The sequence below is a fragment of the Mauremys reevesii genome, linkage group 3, assembly GCF_016161935.1.
Source record: "Mauremys reevesii isolate NIE-2019 linkage group 3, ASM1616193v1, whole genome shotgun sequence".
Lineage (NCBI taxonomy): Eukaryota > Metazoa > Chordata > Testudines > Geoemydidae > Mauremys > Mauremys reevesii.
In genome coordinates, this window is record NC_052625.1 from 69667820 (window position 1) to 69690251 (window position 22432).

General features: G+C 44.0%; 1 protein-coding gene across 4 annotated transcripts in view; it reads right to left on the bottom strand.

Annotated features, from left to right (window-relative positions):
- Nucleotides 1-22432, bottom strand: part of PRKD3 (protein kinase D3) — an 83861-nt gene that overhangs the window by 52151 nt on the left and 9278 nt on the right. Inside the window, exon 2 of one of the 4 annotated variants that reach the window (XM_039529774.1) lies at nt 18721-18814. The exons of the other annotated variants lie outside the window; for them this stretch is intronic. The gene's annotated coding sequence lies outside the window, so the exon portion shown is untranslated. The remainder of the gene's footprint in view (nt 1-18720; nt 18815-22432) is intronic. 4 annotated transcript variants of the gene reach the window in all.

Sequence of the window (22432 nt, forward strand, 5' to 3'; positions counted from 1 at the left end):
CCCACACACCACTCCCCCGCACCTGCATACATCCCTGTTTTGCTAACCAATCTGCCCTCATCTCTCCACCACTCTGGTCACTTCCTTGTACCCCAAATCTGACTCACTTCCCTAGCCTCCACACATCTAGACTCATGCCTCCTTATGCCACCAAAACCCACTCCCACTAAAGCCTGCCTCCCTGGCATACCAGGGACACGTGGAAAGCATAAACAGGTCAGTCAATGCTGCAAGCTGGTAGCTGGGTGGATATAAGTTGACTTTTTTTGAAAAAGTGTAAAAATCAGATTTTATTTTGTTAATTTAAATTATAATCAGGTTTTTTCTTTAAAAATATATCATCGCTGATGATGCCACAGCACAATTGGTTGCTGAGCTCTGTGACTTTATCCTCACACACAATTATTTCAAATTTGGTGACAATATATACCTCCAGACCAGTGGCACCGCTATAGGCACCCGCATGGCCCCACAACATGCCAACATTTTTATGGCTGACCTGGAACAACGCTTCCTCAGCTTTCGTCCACTCACGCCCCTTCTCTACTACATTGATGACATCTTCATCATCTGGACCCATGGGAAGGAGACTCTGGAAGAATTCCACCATGATTTCAACAGCTTCCATCCCACCATCAACCTCAGCCTGGACCAATCTACATGGGAGGTCCACTTCCTAGACACCATGGTACAAATAAGTGACAGTCACGTTAACACCACCCTATACCAAAAACCCACCGACTGCTATGCCTACCTACATGCCTCCAGCTTCCACCCTGTACACACCACATGAGCCATCGTCTACAGCCAAGCACTGAGGTACAACCGCAGACGGAGACCAACCCCTCAGACAGAGACCAACACCTACAAGATCTTCACCAAGCATTCTCAACACTACGATACCCACACGAGGAAATAAGGAAACAAATCAACAGAGCCAGATGTACCCAGAAGCCTCCTCCTGCAAGACAAGCCCAAGAAAGAAACCAACAGAATTCCACTGGCCATCACCTACAGTCCTCAGCTAAAACCTCTCCAACACATCATCAGTTATCTACAACCCATCCTGGACAACAATCCCTCGCTTTCACAGGCCTTGGGAGGCAGCCCAGTCCTCGTCCACAGACAACCCACCAACCTTAAGCATATTTTCACCAGCAAGCACACACTGCACCATAGAAACTAACTCAGGAACCAATCCATGCAACAAACCTCAATACCAATTCTGCCCACATATCTACACCAGCGACACCATCACAGGACCTAACCAGATCAGCCACATCATCAGCGGTTCATTCACCTGCACGTCCACCAATGTAATATACACCATCATGTGCCAGCAATGCCCCTCTGTTATGTACATTGGCCAAACTGGACAGTCACTACATGAAAGGATAAATGGACACAAGTCAGATATTAGGAAAAAACCTATAGGAGAACACTTCAACCTCCCTGGACACACAATAGCAGATTTAAAGGTAGCCATCCTGCAGCAAAAAAACTTCAGGACCAGACTCCAAAGAGAAACTGCTGAGCTTTAGTTCATTTGCAAATTTGACACCATCAGCTCAGGATTAAACAAAAAGACTGAATGGCTACCCAACTACAAAAGCCGTTTCTCCTCCCTTGGTGTTCACACCTCAACTACTAGAAGAGGGCCTCATCCTCCCTGATTGAACTAACCTCGTTATCTCTAGACTGATTCTTGCCTGCATATTTATACCTTCCTCTGGAAATTTCCACTACATGCATCCAACGAAGTGGGTATTCACCCACAAAAGCTTACGCTCCAATATGTCTGTTAGTCTATAAAGGTGCCATAAGACTCTGTCGCTTTTTACTGATCCAGACTAACACAGCTACCCCTCTAATGTTTAAAATGAAATCTGAATTTAATACAAAATATGTTAAGGCCTAAACTTCTTAAAATCTCTCAAAACATTTAAATAAAAAAATAAATATGCTGACTCCATGACTGAGCCACTATCAAAAACTTTAACTCAAAGGTTGCTTTTCTATATAAAGAAAAATTCAGGGGGAAAACATTAAATTTTGAGGTCAAGCTTTATAAATATGGCACAATAGGTCATGTACTCTATTCAAGGCTTGATCCTCTGGGAATACCAAGAGGCTGTACTACTGTGTGCAAGAGACTGGCAAAAGTCAACATAGGCATTGAGACCCAGTCTCTGACTCCAGGAGACAACATCATGTATTTCATCAGGAGAATCCTCTGAGTTCACCTGGGTGGTCTCATACTCCTATTTTATAGCTTCTCCTACCTGAGCTCTGACTAGTTCAGTCCTCAATTTATGAATATTTATGACTGTACCCATCATGGAAACTTAGCCCTCGTCTACACTACGAGTTTAGGTCAAATTTAGCAGTGTTAGATCAATTAAACCACCCGTCCACACGATAAAACCATTTTTGTCAACTTAAAGGGCTCTTAAAATCGATTTCTGTACTCCTCCCCGACGAGGGGATTAGCGCTGAAATTGACCCCGCTGGGTCGAATTTGGGGTAGTGTGGATGCAATTCAACGGTACTGGCCTCCGGGAGCTATCCCAAAGTGCTCCATTGTGAATGCTCTGGACAGCACTCAACTCAGATGCACTGGCCAGGTAGACAGGAAAAGCCACGCAAACTTTTGAATTTCATTTCCTGTTTGGCCAGCGTGGCAAGCTGATCAGCACAGGTGACCATGCAGAACTCATCAGCATAGGTGACCATGGAGTCCCAGAATCACAAAAGAGCTCCAGCATGGACCGACGGGAGATACTGGATCTGATCGCTGTATGTGGAGATGAATCCATACTATCAGAACTCCATTCCAAAAGACAAAATGCCAGAATATTTGAAAAAATCTCCAAGGGCATGAAGCACAGAGGCTATAACAGGGACCCACAGCAGTGCCACGTGAAACTTAAGGAGCTCAGGCAAGCCTACCAAAGAACCAGAGAGGCAAACGGCTGCTCCTGGTCAGAGTCTGATATTCCGCTTCTATGATGAGCTGCATGCCATTCTAGGGGGTGCCCCTACAACTCCCCCACCCCTGTGCGTGGACTCCGTCAATGGATTCTCACGCAACAAGGATGTGAATTTTGGGGATGAGGAAGAGGTTGAAGATAACGCACAGCAAGCAAGTGGAAAAAACGTTTTCCCCGACAGCCAGGAACTGTTTTTCATCCTGGATCTAGTACCCTCCCAACCCACCCAAGGTGGGCTCCCGGACCTTGAAGGTGATGGGACCTCTGGTGAGTGTAACTTTGTAAATATAATACATGGTTTAAAAGCAAGTGTGTTTAATGATTAATTTGCCCTGAAGACTTGGGATGCATTGGCAGCCAGTACAGCTACTGGAAAAGTCTGTTAACATGTATGGGGATGGAGCGGAACTCCTCCAGGGACATCTCAGTGATGCTCTCCTGGATGTACTCCCAAGATCAACTGGTTGAAATAGGGGAATTTTATAAAAGGGGACATTCAGAGGTGGCCGTTCCTGCTGGGCTCTTTAATTGTGGCTTAACAGAAATCATCCCCGCTGTTAGCCACATGGTGTGGGGAGGGTGAAGCGAACATCCCAGAGAATTGGGTGTGTGCATGGGAGTGGGGGGTGATTAGTTGGGTTTGTGCTGCACGTTAACCCGAAAACTGCAGCCCCTCCTTTTAAATGGCCAACCCAACGGGTGCTTGGTATGGGAAATGAGGGCACTGCTGTTTGAAACCATTCCCACATGTTATGAAGGTTAAAGAAGCCAAAAGACTGTGGCTTACCATGTCTGCCTGCAAGCCGAATTCTGTTGCCTGTCGGCCCTGCGTGTGTGATCTCTCACACCAAACCAGCAGGCCCTCAAAATAAGAGGCAAAATGCGACCTTGTAAAGAAAACATGTGCTATGTAATGTTAACAGCTTGGTTCACCGTGAAAGAGTCTACCCATTGTTTTCTAAAGTGTGTCTTTTTAAATATTACTCTCCTTTTTTTCCTCCCGCACCTGCAAATGTTTCAACGCTCCCCGTATCATCTACATCCCAGATGCTAGCGAAGATTAGAAGGTGAAAAAAATGCACTTGTGATGAAATGTTCTGAGCTCATGCAGTCCTCCCACACTGAAAGAGCCCAGCAGAATGCCTGGAGACAGACACTGTCAGAGTGCAGGAAAGCACAAAAGGAACATGAGGACACGTGGCAGGAGCAAGAGGAGAGATGGCAGGATCAAGATGATCAGTGGCATCAGCATGATGAGAGGAGGCAGGAAGCAATGCTTAGGCTACTGGAGGATCAAACTGATATTCTCCGGCATATTGTTGAGGTGCAGGAAAGGCAGCAGGAGCACAGACCGCCGCTGCAGCCCCTGTGTAACCAACCGCCCTCCTCCTCAAGTTCCATAGCCTCCTCACCCAGACACCCAAGAACAGCAGGGAGGAGGAAGGGGGGCTCCAGCCACCCAACCACTCCACTCCAGGGGACTGCCCAAGCAACAGAAAGCTGGCATTCAATAGGTTTTGAAGTGCAGTGTGGCCTTGTCCTTCCCTCCTCCCCCACCCCACCCGGTGCTTCCCTCCTCCCCCACCCCTCCTGGACTACCTTGGCAGTTATCCCCCCAATTATGTGACAAATTAATAAAGAATCCATGAATCTGAAATAACTTTATTGCCTCTGCAAGCGGAGATCAAAGGTGGGAGGGGAGGGCGGTTGGCTTACAGGGAAGCAGAGTGAACCAAGGGGGCGGGTTTTCATCAAGGAGAAAAACAGAATTCACCGTAGCATGGCCAGTCATGAAACTGGTTTTCAAAGCTTCTCTGATGCCCAACATGCCCTGCTGCACTCTTCTAACCACCCTGGTGTCTGGCTGCGCGTAATCAGTGGCCAGGCAATTTGCCTCAACCTCCCACCCTGCCATAAATGTCTCCCCCTTACTCTCACAGAGCACACAGCAAGCAGTAATAACGATAGGAATACTGGTTTCACTGAGGTCTAACCGAGTCAGTAAACTGCGCCAGCGCGCTTTTAAACGCCCAAATGCACATTCTACCACCATTCTGCATTTGCTCAGCCTATAGTTGAACAGCTCCTGACTACTGTCCAGTGTGCCTGTGTATGGCTTCATGAACCATGGCATTAAGGGGCAGGCTGAGTCCCCAAGGATAAACTATAGGCATTTCAACATCCCCAACGGTTATTTTCCGGTCTGGAAAGTAAGTCCCTTGCTGCAGCCGTTCACACAGACCAGAGTTCCTAAAGATGAGAGTGTCATGTACCTTTCCCAACCATCCCACGCTGATATTGGTGAAACGCCCCTTGTGCTCCATCAGTGCTTGCAGCACCTTTGAAAAGTACCCCTCGCGGTTTATGTACTGGCTACCTTGGTGGTCCAGTCCCAAGACAGGGACTGTTCCATCTATCACTCCACCACAGTTATGGAATCCCACTGCCGCAAAGCCAACCACTATTACCTGCACATTTCCCAGAGTCACTACCCTTGATAGCAGCAGCTCAGTGATCGCATTGGCTACTTGGATCACAGCAGCCCCCACAGTAGATTTGCCCACTCCAAATTGATTCCCAACTGACCGGTAGCTGTCTGGCATTGCAAGCTTCCAGAGGGCTATCGCCACTCACTTGTGAGCTGTGAAGGCTGCTCTCATCTTGGTACTCTTGAGTTTCAGGGCAGGGGAAAGCAAGTCACAAAGTTCCATGAAAGTGTCCTTACACATGCAAAAGTTTTGCAGCCACTGGGAATCATCCCAGACCTGCAACACTATGCAGTCCCACCAGTCTGTGCTTGTTTCCCAGGCTCAGAATCGGCGTTCCACAGCATGAACCTGCCCCATTAGCCCACGATGTCAAAATTGCCAGGGCCCGTGCTCTGAGAAAACTCCGTGTCCCTGTCCTCATCACCATACTGCCATTACCTCCTCGCCTGCTTTTGAAGTTTCTAGTGTTGCATATACTGCAGGATAATGTGCGTGGTGTTTACAGTGCTCATAACTGCCGCGGTGATCTGAGCGGGCTCCATGCTTGCCGTGGTATGTCGTCTGCGGAAAAAAGGCATGAAACAATTGTTTGCCATTGCTCTCACAGAGGGAGGGGCAACTCACGACATGGCTTATAGGGTTGGCTTACAGGGAATTAAAATCAACAAAGGGGGCGGGTTTGCATCAAGGAGAAACACATACAACTGTCACACCGAAGCCTGGCCAGTCATGAAACTGGTTTTCAAAGCTTCTGTGATGCGCAGAACGCCTTGCTGTGCTCTTCTAATCTAATCGCAAACAGCCTAGTCTGCAAACAGCGCCAGCGAGCTTTTAAACGTCAAAAGGCACATTCTACCACCATTCTGCAGTTGTTCAGCCTATAGTTGAACTGCTCCTAACTACTGTCCAGGCTTCATGAGCCATGGGAGCAAGGGGTAGGTGTGACCGCATGATGCTGCCAGCTGGGAGAGCAGCCTGAGGCAGAAGCCTCCAGCTGGCATGATATTCCAGGCAGGAGATGTGATGGAGTAGGGGCTGTCTGTGTGGGGGATGGGGGAGCCGGGGAGAACTTTAGGTGAGGGACAGGTATTCAGCCTGTAACTTGAGCTAGGCAGGGGGGAGGGGAGGTCAACACCTTTGCCCGGGAAGCTAGACAAAGGCAGAGAGCCGAGTGGAGAACGTTGGGTCAGTTTCGGTTTGGGGCTGGGTGGTGGGACTTCAGGGAATCCTAGGTTGGGATCCAAGCACCCTGAACCCCCAGAAGGGCCAGACTGAGAGGTCCTAGCTCTGGCCACGAGCTCTGCTGTATCCTGTGTTCCTGTTGTCCAATAAACCTTCTGTTTTACTGACTGGCTGAGAGTCACTGTGAGTCCCAGGAAGAGGGGTGCAGGGCCGGACTCCCCCACACTCCGTGACAGAAGCCTCCACCTGGCATGACATTCCAGGCAGGACTGAATCTCCATTAGACGAAACTTAAAGAAGAGAATGACCTGGAGTCATTCCCATTTTTGTCTAGGCAACCCCAACCGACCTCACCAAGGTCAGCCAGGAGCACCCACAAGACGACGACGGTTAACAGTCGTATTGCACCGTCTGCCACCGGCAAGGCAAGGCAAGGCGATGCTGCTGTGTAGCACTGCAGTACTGCGTCTGCCAGCAGCGCCCAGGAGATGTACAGTGACAGTGAGCTGAGTGGGCGCCATGCTTGCCGTAATATGTCGTCTGCACGGATAATCCAGGAAAAAAGGCGAGAAACGATTGTTTGCCGTTGCTTTAATGGAGGAAGGGAGAGGGGCCTGACAACATGTACCCGGAACCACCCGCAACAATATTTTTGCCTCATCAGGCATTGGGAGCTCAACCCAGAATTCCAATGGGCGACAGAGACTGCTGGAACTGTGGGATAGCTACCCACTAGCCTCAGTACTGTGAACGCACTCTGCCAACTAAATGCGCTTAGTGGGGACACACACAATCAACTGTATAAAATCGATTTCTAAAAAAATCGACTTCTATAAAATCGACCTAATTTTGCAGTGTAGACAAACCCTTACTCTCCAAGTCATGCAAAAATACTGATTCGCCCAGTAACTACCAGACCTTACTTCTGGATGGTTTTGGGCACTTCAGGTAAATGGCCTTGAACATCTCCTTGCATGTGTACACAGACAGATACAAACAGAAATCTATTAATTTCTCAGCTGTCTCCCCATCTCTGTCTCTAAACAAATAAAACACTACAGTGCAAAAGGCATGTGAGTTACATGAACATAATTCTTTGATTGTTGTTACTTTTGTTTTTCTGGGGATAGGGAGTGGGAGTTACATAACAACGGAGAAGGAGCAGCATGGTCAGCCAGTGATCCCGCCACCTGGGGAGGCTAGCCCCCAGCCCTGCCCCTGCCCTTCTGCCTCCCGCTCCACTGCCCTTTTTGACCCCTCGCAGGAGCCCAGAACACCTCCACCACGGTCCCTGGCCTCAATGCCGCGAGGCAAGACTCCAGCCCCGGTGCACAGCGCCATGCGGCTGCAGCGCCCCTAGGCCTGGAGCACCAGGCAGCCAGCCCCAAAGCACCAGGAGGCAGGCCCCCAGCCCTGGTGCGCCGGGCGGCTCGGTGGCATGGCTACAGTGCTCCCAGCCCCAGGCAGCCAGCACCAGAGCGCCGGGCAGCGCGGCTGCACCGCCGCCAGCCCTAGTGCCCCCAGCCCCGGGAAGTGCGGCCCAAGTGGCAGCTGCCCTGAATCCCTGCGGAAGACAGGCTAGCCAGTCTGGACCAGGACAGAGCACTGGGAACTGCAGGAGGGGGCCTAGCCTGGGGGCAGAGCGTGGGCAGGCCATGCTCAGCCATTTGGCAAGGCACAGCCTCCCCCAGCCTTCAATACCCACTGCCCTGAGCAGCAGAGTGGGGAAGGACGCTGGTGTCACAAGCAGGACACCGTAGGAAGAAGGGACAACATTCATCAGAGTACAGCCTCTAAGTGTTCATTTCAACATCTGGGAACTGGAGACCATGGTTGCAGGTCTTAAAAAGACCCTATTTGGGAATATTTTCTATAAATTACTGTACCTCTGGGTAAAAAAGGAACACGTGCCAAATGTTAACTGTGCAACAAAGAAATGCAAGGCCTGGTTGTCAGGATGAAACAACATTATGAAAAAATGCTCCTCGGAAGGTAATGACTTTGAAGATGGATGTGGACATGTCTGAACAATCTGTATCAACTGGTTAGTAAACTCATTCTTATGGACTGCCTACCAAGTCTTACTATGCTAGTAAATAATAATCTATACTACCGTCATAAATTTGTGTTTTGAGTGTATTCCTTATTTCTGAATTTCAAAATGTTGGTTGAAAATATAATTGGTATGTTCGTTTATTGAGAGAATATTTATCAATTACATGTTTATTGTTACTGCTGGACTTCTGAAATTTTTTTTTATTGCTCGAGGTAATCAAATATCCTAGGTGAAGATTTCCTGTTTAAAAGCAACACTTTATTAGGCATTTATGAATTTCAATATATATATTTTAATTCCAACCTGTTTGGTATGTTGCTGGAGGTAAGGGTTTAAATAGATTTAGATAATAATCCTTATGATGTATTAATTTTTCCTCTATAAAACAGGATTTAGAATAAATTAAATCATTTACATAGTAGTACAAACAGCTGCTGTAGGAAATATATTTAATTAACAATCTCAGTTTTAAAGCAGTGTACTGAGTAATACTCAGAGTGATTTATTTTTTTACCATTTTGTTTCAGAGTCTATCTTCAACATAAGGGATTATGAATGTTCATCATCTGCAATAACTCTGAAGTTTAGTTTTAGGTGTCTGCTGGTACTACCAACAATGTTGCAACTAAATGCCTGTCAGACAGTAAATTATCTGTATCAAAAAAGACTTCCTTCATCATCCAGTAAAACCAAGGATGAGTTCATAATCAGGACCAGCAAATTCCAGCAAGACACCATAGATGAAAAGATTGCTTGGTTTGTTTATGCAACAAATTCTCCCTTTCATCTTGTTCAGAACAAATGTTTTGTTAACATTGTTCAATCATTAGGAACATGCTACACTCTACCCAGCAGAGCAGACTTTCCTTGAAGGTTGCTAGATATAGTGTATGAGAAGGAAACGGAACAGTGTGCAAAAAACATTGACTAGAAATTCATTAATCTGAGTCTTGTTGGGTGGAGCAATGTACACAATGATCCAGAAATACATGCTTTTGCAACAACAAAAGATGGGGTTGTTTATCTCACAGAAACAGCTGATACTTCAGGAAATGCTCATGCAGCAGAATACTTATAAGAATTAGCAGTAAGAGCTATGAAAAACTGAACAAAAAATTCAAATGTCAAGCGCGTAGCTTTGTCACAAACAATGCTGCAAATATAGCAATGATATGAAGAAATCTAAACGATAATGAAGGAAACCTGAAACTTATACAGGTGGAGTGCTCATTGATGCTTCTTTTAGCCAAAGACTTAACTTTAGAAATAGAAAGAAATAATTGGAGATATACCAATCTCCTAGAACTGGAAGGGACCTTGAAAGGTCATTGAGTCCAGCCCCCTGCCTTCACTAGCAGGACCAATTTTTTTGCCCCAGATCCCTAAGTGGCCCCCTCAAGGATTGAACTCACAACCCTGGCTTTAGCAGGCCAGTGCTCAAACCACTGAGCTATCCCCCCCTCTCCATTCCTAGCTTTAGGAATGAAGGAAAACATTGCAGAAATTGCAAAATACTTCCAGAACAGCCACTTTGCTTCAGCTTCATTGAAGAGAGGAGGAGGATCCACACTAATTCTCCCCCAAAATGTATGATGGAATTCAGTGATTGACTGTTTTAAGCTATTTATTAAGAACTGGCCAATTCTGATGACAATTTGTGAAGTCAACATCAGACTAAAGAGAAATGTATAAGATATGCTGAATATACTGAAACCTATTTCCATAGCTTTGGACAAACTGCAGAAAGTTAGTTAGTGTATTGCTGATGCTGCTGAAATTTGTAAAGAACTTCAAGAAACACTGAAGAAAGAAATAGCGAACAACAAAGTTAAATTGCAGGTAGTAAAGAAGCAGATGGATCAAGTACTTAACTCCACCTCATTTTCATGCCAATATTCCCAACCCAAAGTACCAGGATAGACACCTACTTGCTGAAGAAGATGCTGCTGCTATGAGGTGGGAATCTAATAATCACACAGCAATCATGACAACCATAATAAATGTCAGGGCTGGAGGTGAACCTTTCAAGCAGCACACGTTTGCTGATGATGTTTTATAGTCACACTACTGATCTGGTGCAAGTCACTAGCTAAGCACCTGGAACCAGAGTTGGTTGAAGAACTAAACCAACTTTGGATAACAGTAACCTCTTCTTCAGACACAAAGAATATTTTCTTCATTTGGACTAATTCATTCAAAGCTGAGAAATCAACTGCGAGTTGAGAAAGCAAGAAAACATGCCTCTCTCTTCCAATCTATGAATAAAAACAACGAGGAAGGGAATGAGATCTACCAGTTTTAAACATCCGAAGGACAGCCTAAGTAACTTAGGAGACTTGTATAATTTTCAAGAGACTTAGGCAAGGAGGAACTTAAGCTCCAATCACTTTCACTTAGACATATTTGAAAATTTTCCCAGGCTGATCTGAAATAATCAGTTTAATTCACCAACTACAGTTAATACCTCTGTTCCTTTAATAAATCATTTAGTAGTAAATGTGAAACATGTTTTGATATGGTTATGTATCCAAAATATTTAAAGTTGTTTTGATTAATAAATATATATTTTATATGCTGTTTTGTGTGTTGAATTCAATTCGAGTTAACATCCTGATAAAGCCTGACACAAGTCACAAGCAAAAATTATAAGGAAATAAGCAATATATTTATTCACCATTTTCTAGCATACTAAAAATGTTCAGTTAATAAAACTCTGAAAATACTAAGCTATCTAATTGCTTAAATAAGTGTATATAGTTAAAACATACCCTGCTACGTAGAAGAAAGATATACTACATCTACTATAAAGTAGGGCTGTCAAACAATTTAAAAAATTCATTGCAATTAATCATGAGATTAAAAACACAGTCGTGATTTATCCCAGTTTTAATTGCACTGTTAACAACAGAATACCATTTATTTAAAATATTTTTGGATGTTTTCTACATTTTCAAATATATTGATTTCAATTACAACACACCCTTATTTCTGTGCTGCTGCTGTGGCTCGTGGTGCCTGGCACTCATCCTGCAGCTCACAGCAGGCTCTGGGCTCTTGCAGAGGGGCTGCATCTTGCTAGCCATCCCACAGCCCTCTGGCCACTCCAGGCTCACCAAGGGTGCTATTTCAGATTTTGGTTGAGGGAGAGGGAGAGGGAGTGTGTGTGTGTTGGGGGCTGTCTCTTTAAGACTACCACTCAGGATCCTGAATGCTTTTTTAGCCAGCAGCAGCAGCAGCTGTTGACAGCATTCACTCCTGAGCCAGGAGCAGCAGAAGACAGGCTTACCCTGTTCCCTGATGTCAGCTCAACAGCAAGCGGGTACATGGGCAGAGGACGGAGCAACAGTGGAGCATGACAGAGGGAGAAGGGGCATCCCTGGCTTAGAAGCATGCACTGGAGTACCTCTGAGCATGGCGCCCTGAGCCATATCCCCCCTCACCCACCCATAAGGCCAACCCTGTCCAGCAGGGAAGGGATGGTGCAGGTGGCAGGGTGTTTCTCTCCCTGCCCAGTCACCACCAACTTTATTCTGCGATTGACAGCCCCAGAATAAAGGCTCTATTTAGTTGTAAATCAATGTTTTATTAGTTGTGACAACCATAAAATAACTGAAGTACAAATGGAAAAGCTGATTAAAATTGATTATTTAAATTCAAGCCTTTCCACTTAATGATTTAAATTGCTGATTTCTATTGCCTTGATTTAAATCAATCCACCCTGGCTAGCTGCAACAGAAAGCAGATGTACAGTTGATGGTGCTGAGCAGAACTATTTGTTAATCCTTGTGCAATTCAAAAACTTTATCCTGAATTAGAATAACTATATGTTCCACTTTTAAATTGTCAAAAATAGTGTACAGCAGAGTTGTTAGGAAAAAAAGCATGTCTATGTGAAAATTGCAGGGATTTGGAGGAATGGATTGGTGTTTACTTGAAGGATATGGAAGAAACCTTGGTTGTTTAGCTAGAGGAATGCAAAGAACTAAGAGAGAAACAGGACAAATTTCCAGAAAGGAGACATTTAAAAGTATTTCTTATGCCAACTGTAGTATTAGTCAGAAAATCCCCTGAAGAGTTGATATAAATCTGAGGCCTTTATAAATCTTGCTTCACTGTATCAGAACCACCATCTGATTTTTCTAAGGCATCTTTAATCAACATATGCCCTAGATTTTAATATTTAAATTAGGGTCAAAATTTTACAATAAAGATGCTAATTAGCTACAGGGAACCAAAACAGAGTAATTTATAAGCAACCATATTTTGAAAATAGCTTGATCAACTGCTTTCTAACTTAAAAATAATAGCCTATCCCAAAAGTAATCGCAAGAATATATTCCCTGTGCAAAGTTATGAAATAAACACACACAGGGATTATACAGGAAGTCTAAAAAAGAACTTAATATGGAGCTACAGCTAATTGGCTCCCTTACCCAGAGTAATTTTTAATGACATGATCAATTTTTTCATAGCTTGTAAAAGATAGAGTTGAATGCCATTCTGAAAGGAAACCATTGATACAAATAACTGCTAGCAATAACTTGGGGGAGGGATAGCTCAGTGGTTTGAGCATTGGCCTGCTACACCCACAGTTGTGAGCTCAATCCTCGAGGGGGACATTTAGGGTTTTGGGGCAAAAATCTGTCTGGGGATTGGTCCTGCTTTGAGCAGGGGGTTGGACTAGATGACCTCCTGAGGTCCCTTCCAAGCCTGATATTCTATGAAACCAAAGAGAGTTGAGATAAAAACAAAAACCCTCTACCTCTCAAAATACAGGCCTTAACCAACTGAGCTAAGGAAAACCCTCTCATAGACTCAGACTTTAAGGCCAGAAAGGACTATCATCCTCTAGTCCAGGGGTCTCAAACACAGGCCCCGCGGGGCTATTTCCTGCAGCCCGCGCCCCTGGCCTACCTCCAGGCCAGGGGTGGGAAAACTACAGCAGATTGCCCCCCTCAAGCCCCGTGCCGCTCCCTGAAACAGCTGGCATCACGTCCCTGCGGGGGGGGGAGGGCAGAGGGCTCCATGTGTTGCCCTGGTTCCAGGCATCACTCCCCCACAGCTCCCAATGGCCGGGAACAGGGAACTGCGGCCAATGGGAGCTTCAGAGGAGGTACCTAGAGGAGTGGCAAGCAGCACGTGGAGCCCTCTGTCTCTCCTCCCCCAGGGGCCGCTGCTGCTACCCCGGAGCCACTCTAGGTAAGCGTTTTCAGGCTCTGACCCGGAGCCCTCCTGCTCCCCAACCCTCTGCCATACCCCACACTCCCTGCCCTGAGCCCCTGCACACCCCTCCTACCCCCTCTGGGGGCAGGGAGGGGGAAGGGAAGGGATGGGAAGAGGCGAGGAGGGGGTATCAGTGATGCAGCCCTCAGGCCAATGAACTAGTCCTCATGTGGCCCTCGTGGTCATTTGAGTTTGAGACCTCTGGTCTAGTCTGACCTCCTGTACATTGCAGGCCACATAACTTCGCCCACCCATTCCTGTAATAGCCCCATAACCTCTGGCTAAGTTACTGAAGTATTTAAATCATGATCTGAAGACTTCAAGTTACAGAAAATCCACCATTTGCACTAGTTTAAACCTGCAAATGACCCAAGCCCCATACTGCAGATGAAGGGAAAAAGAAAAACAAGCTCTGCCAATCTGACCTGGGGGAAAATTTCTTCCCAACCCCAAATACAACAGTCAGTTGGACCCTGAGCATTTCACCAAGACTCAACAGCCAGACACCTGGAAAATAATTCTCTGTAGTAACTCAGAGCTTTCCCCATCTAGTGTCCCATCACTGGCCATTAGGGATATTTGCTACTAGCAGTCACAGTACCATTGCTATATACCATTGTAAGCAGTATGATCATACTATTCTTTCCATAAACTTATCAACCCCAATCTTGAAGCCAGTTAGGTTTTTTGCCGCCTCTACTCTCCTTGGAAGGCTGTTCCAGAACTTCACCTAGTTTTGAGCCTAAACTTTTTGATGGCCAGTTTATATCCATCTGTTCTTGTGTCAACATTAGCACTTAACTTAAATAACTCCTCTGCCTCCCTAATATTGATCCCTCTGATGTATTCACAGATAGCAATCATATCTCCCCATAGCCTTTATTTGGTTAGTCTCCTCTCACAAGGTAGGTTTTCCATTCTTCTGATCATCTCAGTAGCCCTTCTCTGCATCTGTTGCAATCTGAATTCATTTTTTTAAAAACATGGGATACCAGAATTGCACACAGTATTCCAGATGAGGTTTCACCAGAGCCTTGTATAATGGCAAAAACGCTTTCTTATCTGTACTGCAAATACCTCGCCTGATGCATTCTTGGATTGCATTAACCTTTTTCACGGCCACATAACACTGGTCATTTATAGTCATCCTATGATCAACCAATACACCCAGGTCTTTCACCTTCACTGTAGCGTCTAACTTTAAGTCCTTAGCTTATAGCAAAACATTTTGTTGTTAGTCCCTAAATGCATGACCTTGCACTTTGCACTATTAAATTTCATCCCATTTCTATTACTCCAGTTTTCAACACCATCCAGATGATCTTGTATGATATTCTGGTTCTCCTCTGTATTGGCAATACCTCCAACTCTGAGTCATCTGCAAATTTTATTAGCACACTCCCACTTTCTGTGCCAAAGTTATTAATAAAAACATTAAGTAAGATTGGTCCCAAGACCAATCCCTGAGGAACTCCACTAGTAACCTCCCTCCTGCCTGAAAGTTCACCTTTCAGTATGACCCATTGTAGTCTCCCCTTTAACCAGATCCTTATCCAGTCTTCAATTCTCATATTAATCCCCATTTTCTCCAATTTAGATAATAACCTCCCATGTGGAACTGTATCAAATGCCTTACTGAAATCCAGATAAATTATATCTACTGCATTTCCTTTGTCTAAAAAAATCAGTTATGTTCTCAAAAAAGATCAGGTTGGTCTGGCATGATCTACCTTTTGTAAAACTATGTTGTATTTTATCCCAATCATCATTCACCTCTATGTCTTTAACTACTTTCTCTTTCAAAACTTGTTCTAAGACCTTGCATACAATTGAGGTTAAACTAACAGGCCTGTAGTTTCCCAGATAACTTTTTCCCTTTCTTAAAAATAGGTACTATATTAGCAATCCTCCAGTCATAGGGTACAACCCCTAAGTTTACAGCCCATAAAAAACCCTTACTATTGGGCTTGCAATTTCATGTATCTATTCCTTTAATATTATTTGATAGAGATTATCCAACTCCTCCCCCCACCCGCCAATTTAGTCCCATTAAGATGTTTGACTTCCACCGTGGATGTGATCATTTCTACTTTGATTTCTTCATTTCCATTGCCACTCCCCAAAGCGCCTCATTACCCTTATTAAAAACGGAGGCAAAGTATTTGTGTAGGTATTAGGCCACACTTAGATTATCTTTAATCTCCACCCCATCCTCAGTGCTTAGCAGTCCCACTTCTTTCCTTGTTTTCTTGTTATTTATATGGTTATAGAACCTTTTACTGTTGGTTTTAATTTTCCTTGCAAGATCCAACTCTGCTTGACTTTTGGCAGTTTTCACTTTTTCCCTATACTTCCTAACCTCCAAGAAGTAGCTTTTCTTGCTGAGCCATCCCATCTTCCATTCTTTGTAGGCTCTCTCTTAATCATCTGTTTGAGATGCTTGCTCCTCCAACTTGGTCTACAACCCTTACTTACAAAATGTTTCCCCTTGCTTGGGAAGCAGGCTTCAGATAGTTTCTGCAACGTTGACGAAGTAATTCCAAGCCTCCTCCTCCTCCACATTCAGAATCTTGAGTTTTGCAGGCCAGTCCACTTCCCTAACTAATACCCTTTAAAAAAAAAGAGTTTGCCCTTTTGAAATCAAGGGCCATAATTGCAGATCTATTTTTGTTTATCTTTCCATTTAGTTTAAACTGAATTAGCTCATGATCACTCAAACCAAGGTTGTCCCCTACAACCAGTTCTTCTATGAGGTCCTCACTACCCACCAATACCAAATCTAAAATGCCATCACATCTTGTAGATCAGCAACTATTTGGTGAAGAAATCTGTCAGCTATCATATCCAGGAATATCTGGACCCTACTATTATTAGTAGCACTAGTCCTCCAATCTATACCTGGGAAGTTAAAGTCTCCCATAATCACACAATTCCCAGTAGTTTTTATTTCATTAAAAATATTAAAGAGGTCTCTATTCATATCTGAATTGGATCCCAGGGGGATCTGCAGCATATCCCAAGGGAACCTCTGGTAGTTTTCTTCCCCAAAGTCAGTTTGATCCAAACAGACTGTTTTATCCACTCCATCACTTCTAATTTCTTTAGTGTCTACCTCATCATTAACATACAATGCTACTCCTAGAATATCAGGGTTGGAAGGGACCTTAGGAGGTCATCTAGTCCAACTCTCTGCTCAAAGCAGGACCAATCCCCAGACAGATTTTTACCCTAGTTCCCTAAATGGCCCCCTCAAGGACTGAACTCAAAACCCTGGGTTTAGCAGGCCAATGCTCAAACCACTGAGCTATACGTGCACTCCCCCACCCCCTTACCTTTATTTCTGTCTTTCCTAAACAGCACATACTTTTCAATCTCTCCACTCCATGACTACTAGTCCATCATGTTTCTGTTATCCCTTTAATATCTGGTTTCACTTCATGCACCAGTAGTTCTAGTTCCTCCATTTTCTTACCCAGGTTCCTTGTATTTGAGTAAAAACATTTTAGTTGTTTCTGCTTGGCTTCGCCCAGATTTCTCACCAAATAAGATACAGTCATTCTACTGCCAGTATCGTCTACCTGCCTGTTAGTACCAATACCAACAAAGCTATCTTTCCTTTTAATGTCCATTCTCCTACCCACTGCTGTTCCTTTTTCCTTTACTGAATTCCCTCTTCCTTGATTTTCCTCCTGTTCAATGTTAGAATCAGGCATAGCAATTACATGAGTATCTCCCAACCATCTCCTCTGGGTTCCTAGTTTAAAGCTCTTTTAATGAGTTATGCCAACCTCCATCTCAGAAGTCTATTTTCCTCCCTACTCAAATGGAGACCATCCCATGAAAACAGTCCTCTGTCAATGAATGTCTCCCAGTGGTCAACCATCCCAAAGTCCTCCTTATAGCCCTGTCTGAGCCATCTGTTGATCATCATAATCTTGTCTCGCCTTCCTTCTTCTCCTCTAGGGACAGGTAGAATCCCACTGAAGATCACTTGAGCCTCCATTTCTTTAAGCGTATTCCCCAGCCTGCCATAGTCTCCCTTAATGTGTTCCAGCAAGAAACTAGCAGTATCATTTGTACCAATGTGAAAGAATAAGTGGATTCTTTGCTGATCCTATAAGGGTCCTCTTCAAGGGTCCACATCCCATATCTTAACTCTGGGCATCAGCTCAGGTGTCAGGCCTGTCTACTCTTAGTAGGAAGTCCCCCAGTCATATAGACCTGCCTTTTTCTGGCAATGATGTGATTCTCTGGCCTTCCTCCTGTTCCTTCTGGCTGCAAGTCCTCTTGTCTTTTGTTCTCTCTAGCAATCTTTTGCAACTCTCCCTCTATCCTCCTGGGGCTCCACTGACTGTCTCCATTGACTTGTCCCCTCTTCTTGTAGGACTAGCTGCTCTTTTCTTCCTTGTCCTCCCACCTTGTACTGCCTGCTATGTCCCTTCTTCATTTTTCAACTCAGCAAACCAGTTCCTGAGCTATATTTCTCCTTCACTAGCCAACCCTTTCTTCTGCATGATTCTTGTACTCATACTTCCATGCTGGCTGCTTTCCTTACCCAGCAGTCTACTCTCACAGTTCTCCAGTCCAGCTTGCATCTGCAAGTTTTGACTTTTCCCTTCAGCTTCCTCTTGCCTTCTCTCCATCATCTGCTCAAATCACCCTCAAAACTCAACCATAGTTTCCACCTGCATCTCCAAACCTCTTCCATCAGCTCTATCAGGTCACACTTAACACAAACGAAGCTCTTTTAACTGTACCCACTCCAGAATAATATACATACTGCATCTTCTACAGCCAGTCATCTTCATTGTCTCTTCCATTCCTTAGGTCACTACCACTGTTGCCACTGAATCTTTCATAGCCTTCCTAAGCTCCTGCCAAGGAAAACAAACAAAAAAAAAAACTCCAAAACAGAACCAGACCACCACACAGCCCCTCCCCCAAACTTCCCTGTTTTTCAGCTCTGTTTGCTAGCTCCTGTACATGTCTAATCCTGCATTGTGGTGTACTGAAGTTCTGTCACTGACATCAATGGGAGCAGAATCAGTCCCTTACATAAGTGTAGTGTAGGACTCATGCTAAGTTACAATCAACTACTATCAGAGGGGTAGCCAGGTTAGTCTGGATCCGTAAAAAGCAACAAAGAGTCCTGTGGCACCTTACAGACTAGCAGACGTATTGGAGCATAAGCTTTTGTGGGTGAATACCCACTCCATCAGACGCATTGCGTCACCCACGAAAGCTTATGCTCCAAAACGTCAGTTAGTCTATAAGGTGCCACAGGACTCTTTGTTGCAATCAACTACTAGAGAGCACACTACCTATTAAAAAAAAAAACAATTGCAACTAGATCCAACCATAGTTAATGCATTGCTTAATTACAACCTCATTTCTTCAAATATATCCTATGCATGAGTTTTTAAGATTTAACCAGGGGACGAACCTAAGGCAGACAACAGTGGTACGCTCCCGTGAGCTGCTCATTCCTGACACCAAAATGAGACACCACTCAGAGTAGATCATGAGCATACTGTCATAATGTGATCTATTTCTCATTTATTTTGATCAACAGTAAAATAGTTAATGCTCACACTTAAACTGTCATAAGTAGGTTTCAATGTCAACTTGTGTATCCATATAAACAGGAGCAAAAAATGCCTCTTATTAGGATAGTTTCAGGCTGTCTGCAGACTCAGGAAGACACCACTTAGTTAACATTTTGAAAGTTATCTTCAGACATAAGGACTAGTAGCTTTTTTTTTTTTTTTTTTAAATGAAAGCTTCGATTGTGGAACAATGACAGCCACCACAAAAAAGTACAGGCTAGTTAGCTACTGTGAGTCATCACTATTGAACCCTGGATTTTGCTATATAGAAAATGTGAAGGGGTTAAGCCATGTGTGTCTAGGACACACGCTAAATGTTATCCAATTAGAAATTTCAAATTAGGATAATTTTTTTAAATGACCATTAACTCAAAAAAAAATTGATCAAGTCTCTTCAAACTTTGCAGAAAATGTCACTTTTGCCTTCAAAGCGAACTGGGCAATTTTCAGGCGAAAAATATTGGTAGATTTATACAAAGATCAAAGAAAGATTTACACTGGCTCAGGAGGGGCACAGTGACCGATCAAAAAAATAAAATCACACTTCTGTCTGATTTTTATCTGCTATTATTTCAAGCAGCAGCCAAGATTATCATAACAAACGATATTTACATTTATTTACTGAAACTGACCATACCAAAGTGCTGTCACATGCACAGTTTCCCCTATTTTTTCCAATGCTTGTGTTGGTCTTTCACACAGGAACAAGAGAAACACTTTTATAAAATAGGAAAAATGTCAAAATCAGAAAAATTGGCAGGGAAACTTAGCAACAGGTATAGTTGTCACAGTTTCAAGGTAGCTGTACCTGTATGCCACCTCTGAGGTTCACCAAGGACATCCACTTTAGGGTTCCAGCAGTCACCTCTCTTGTTTGGAGACCTATATCTCACTAACTTTAGACCTGGGATTTTAAGACTACACAGTACCTTGCCTTACACTGTGATATCCCTGGCAAGCTAACCTGCCTCAATAGACCACTGCCTGTGCTTTGCTTTCTCTTCAAAGACTATGAACAGTGTACAGCACACCATTTTAAGTTACCAGACAGCTCCTTCTAAGCAAGCACATTTATTCTTAAGGTAAAAATATTACGGAGAAAACATTAACACAATAAATGAACCTACAGCCATGCTAAAAAAACTTCCCAGGTCACCCCCAACTACAACCTAGGTTACTGGTAAGTTTTAATCTTTCAAAACCCACAACCGGATTTTCTCTCTGATTACAAGTTTATCCATCTTAGATCCAGAACCAAAATGAAGGCTGGGCAAATCAACCATTTATTTATACAGCTTTGGTCTTGGCCTTCTGTAACAGACGATCAGCGGACAGTGCCCCTCTCCTAAGGGCATCACTTCAAGAGGCTGTATTTCTGCATAACCAGAGTAGGGGAATTTGCATTAACCTCCTCTCCCTATGAAATCCCAAGAAAATCCACTTAACACTTATTGTCCCAAAAGTCCATATTTGTCTGCAACATTTTCAATATAGTGTTTTGAACTCCAAAGTCTCACATTTATCGCATCTCCCCCTTTAAGAGGTTATATATAATCCTGGCCCACAATAATACAAAACTTAATACAATGAGGTCTTCATCTTCCAAGGATATTGCAGGAAATTGCCATTTTTGTCACAGTCATATCTGAAACTACTTTTCCTTCTTGAAAATGACTAGCTTTCAAGTTGATTGTGCTCCTTCAACTACACTGCCCACCCAAAAATCCTGCAAATACTTCAAGACCATGATCCTGCAAACTTAATAAAACTATCACATGTGTAAGTTTTTAACAGACTGAGGCCTCAATTCTGATAAGACAAAACAGTAAGCAATAGTTCAGGGAAGGATGGAGGAGATTGTTATGAGAGGATATGAAGGACTGCCGGCAGAGGAGGTGGGCTATAAAGAGATCTGAAGTAGGCAAACGGAATCTTGCCAGACGATAACAGGACGATTTGAGTATGGAAGGCAAAATGATCAAAGGCAAAGGCCAAACGTGCAAAGAGGAGATCAAGGTAACAGTCAGGTAAAAGGACTGAGAAGTACACAAAGACCCAGAGACACAGGTGGAGGAGACAAGATAATGTAGGATCTTGAATTTGATGCTGAGAGAGATGGGAAGCTAATGGTGGGATCCAAAAAGGGGACTAACACAGTTAGAGTGGAGGGAGAAGATGACGACGTTAGTGTATCCAAAATGTTACTGCTAGACGGGTGAAGAAATGAGAACCAAAGATGCCAAATAGGGGAAGGTTACAGTAGTCAAGGTGTCCAGGTGCCACACATGGGTTTCAGCTGTGCAGATGATATGGTAGGCAGGATTTTGAAGATGCTAGAGGTATAAGTGACAAAACATAACAAGAGATTCATATGGGAGGAGAGAAGAGCAAAAAAAGATATTAGGATTGGGAGCCTGGCAGACAGAAAGGAAAGGAATTGTTAATAGAGTTAAAGGAGGCAGATTAGGAAGAAAGGAGAAAATTAGGGAATGATATCAGAATCCAAGAGACAGAACAAGAAATATGAGAATGAATGTAAAGAGCTACATTTGGGAATAAGTGTGGAGGTGGTAGATGAAACAGAGGAAATAGATGAGGTAAGAGAAAGATGAGGAGGGGACTGAGACTAGAACCCTCAGGAAGGCCAACATATATGGCGATAGGAGGAGAAAAAGGAGAGCACAGAATGATGAAATCAAAGAGGAGAGAAATCTGAGGGGTGATCAGTATAAATAAGGACTGTCCCTTGACTTTGCCAGGTGGTGATCATTAGTCAGGACAGTTTCAGGAAATGGAGGGGAGGAAGCCAACTTGGAAGGACCATAAAAAATTGAGAGGGGAAAAAAACTAAGAAGTGTGAAAAAAAATATCACACACTATGACTTT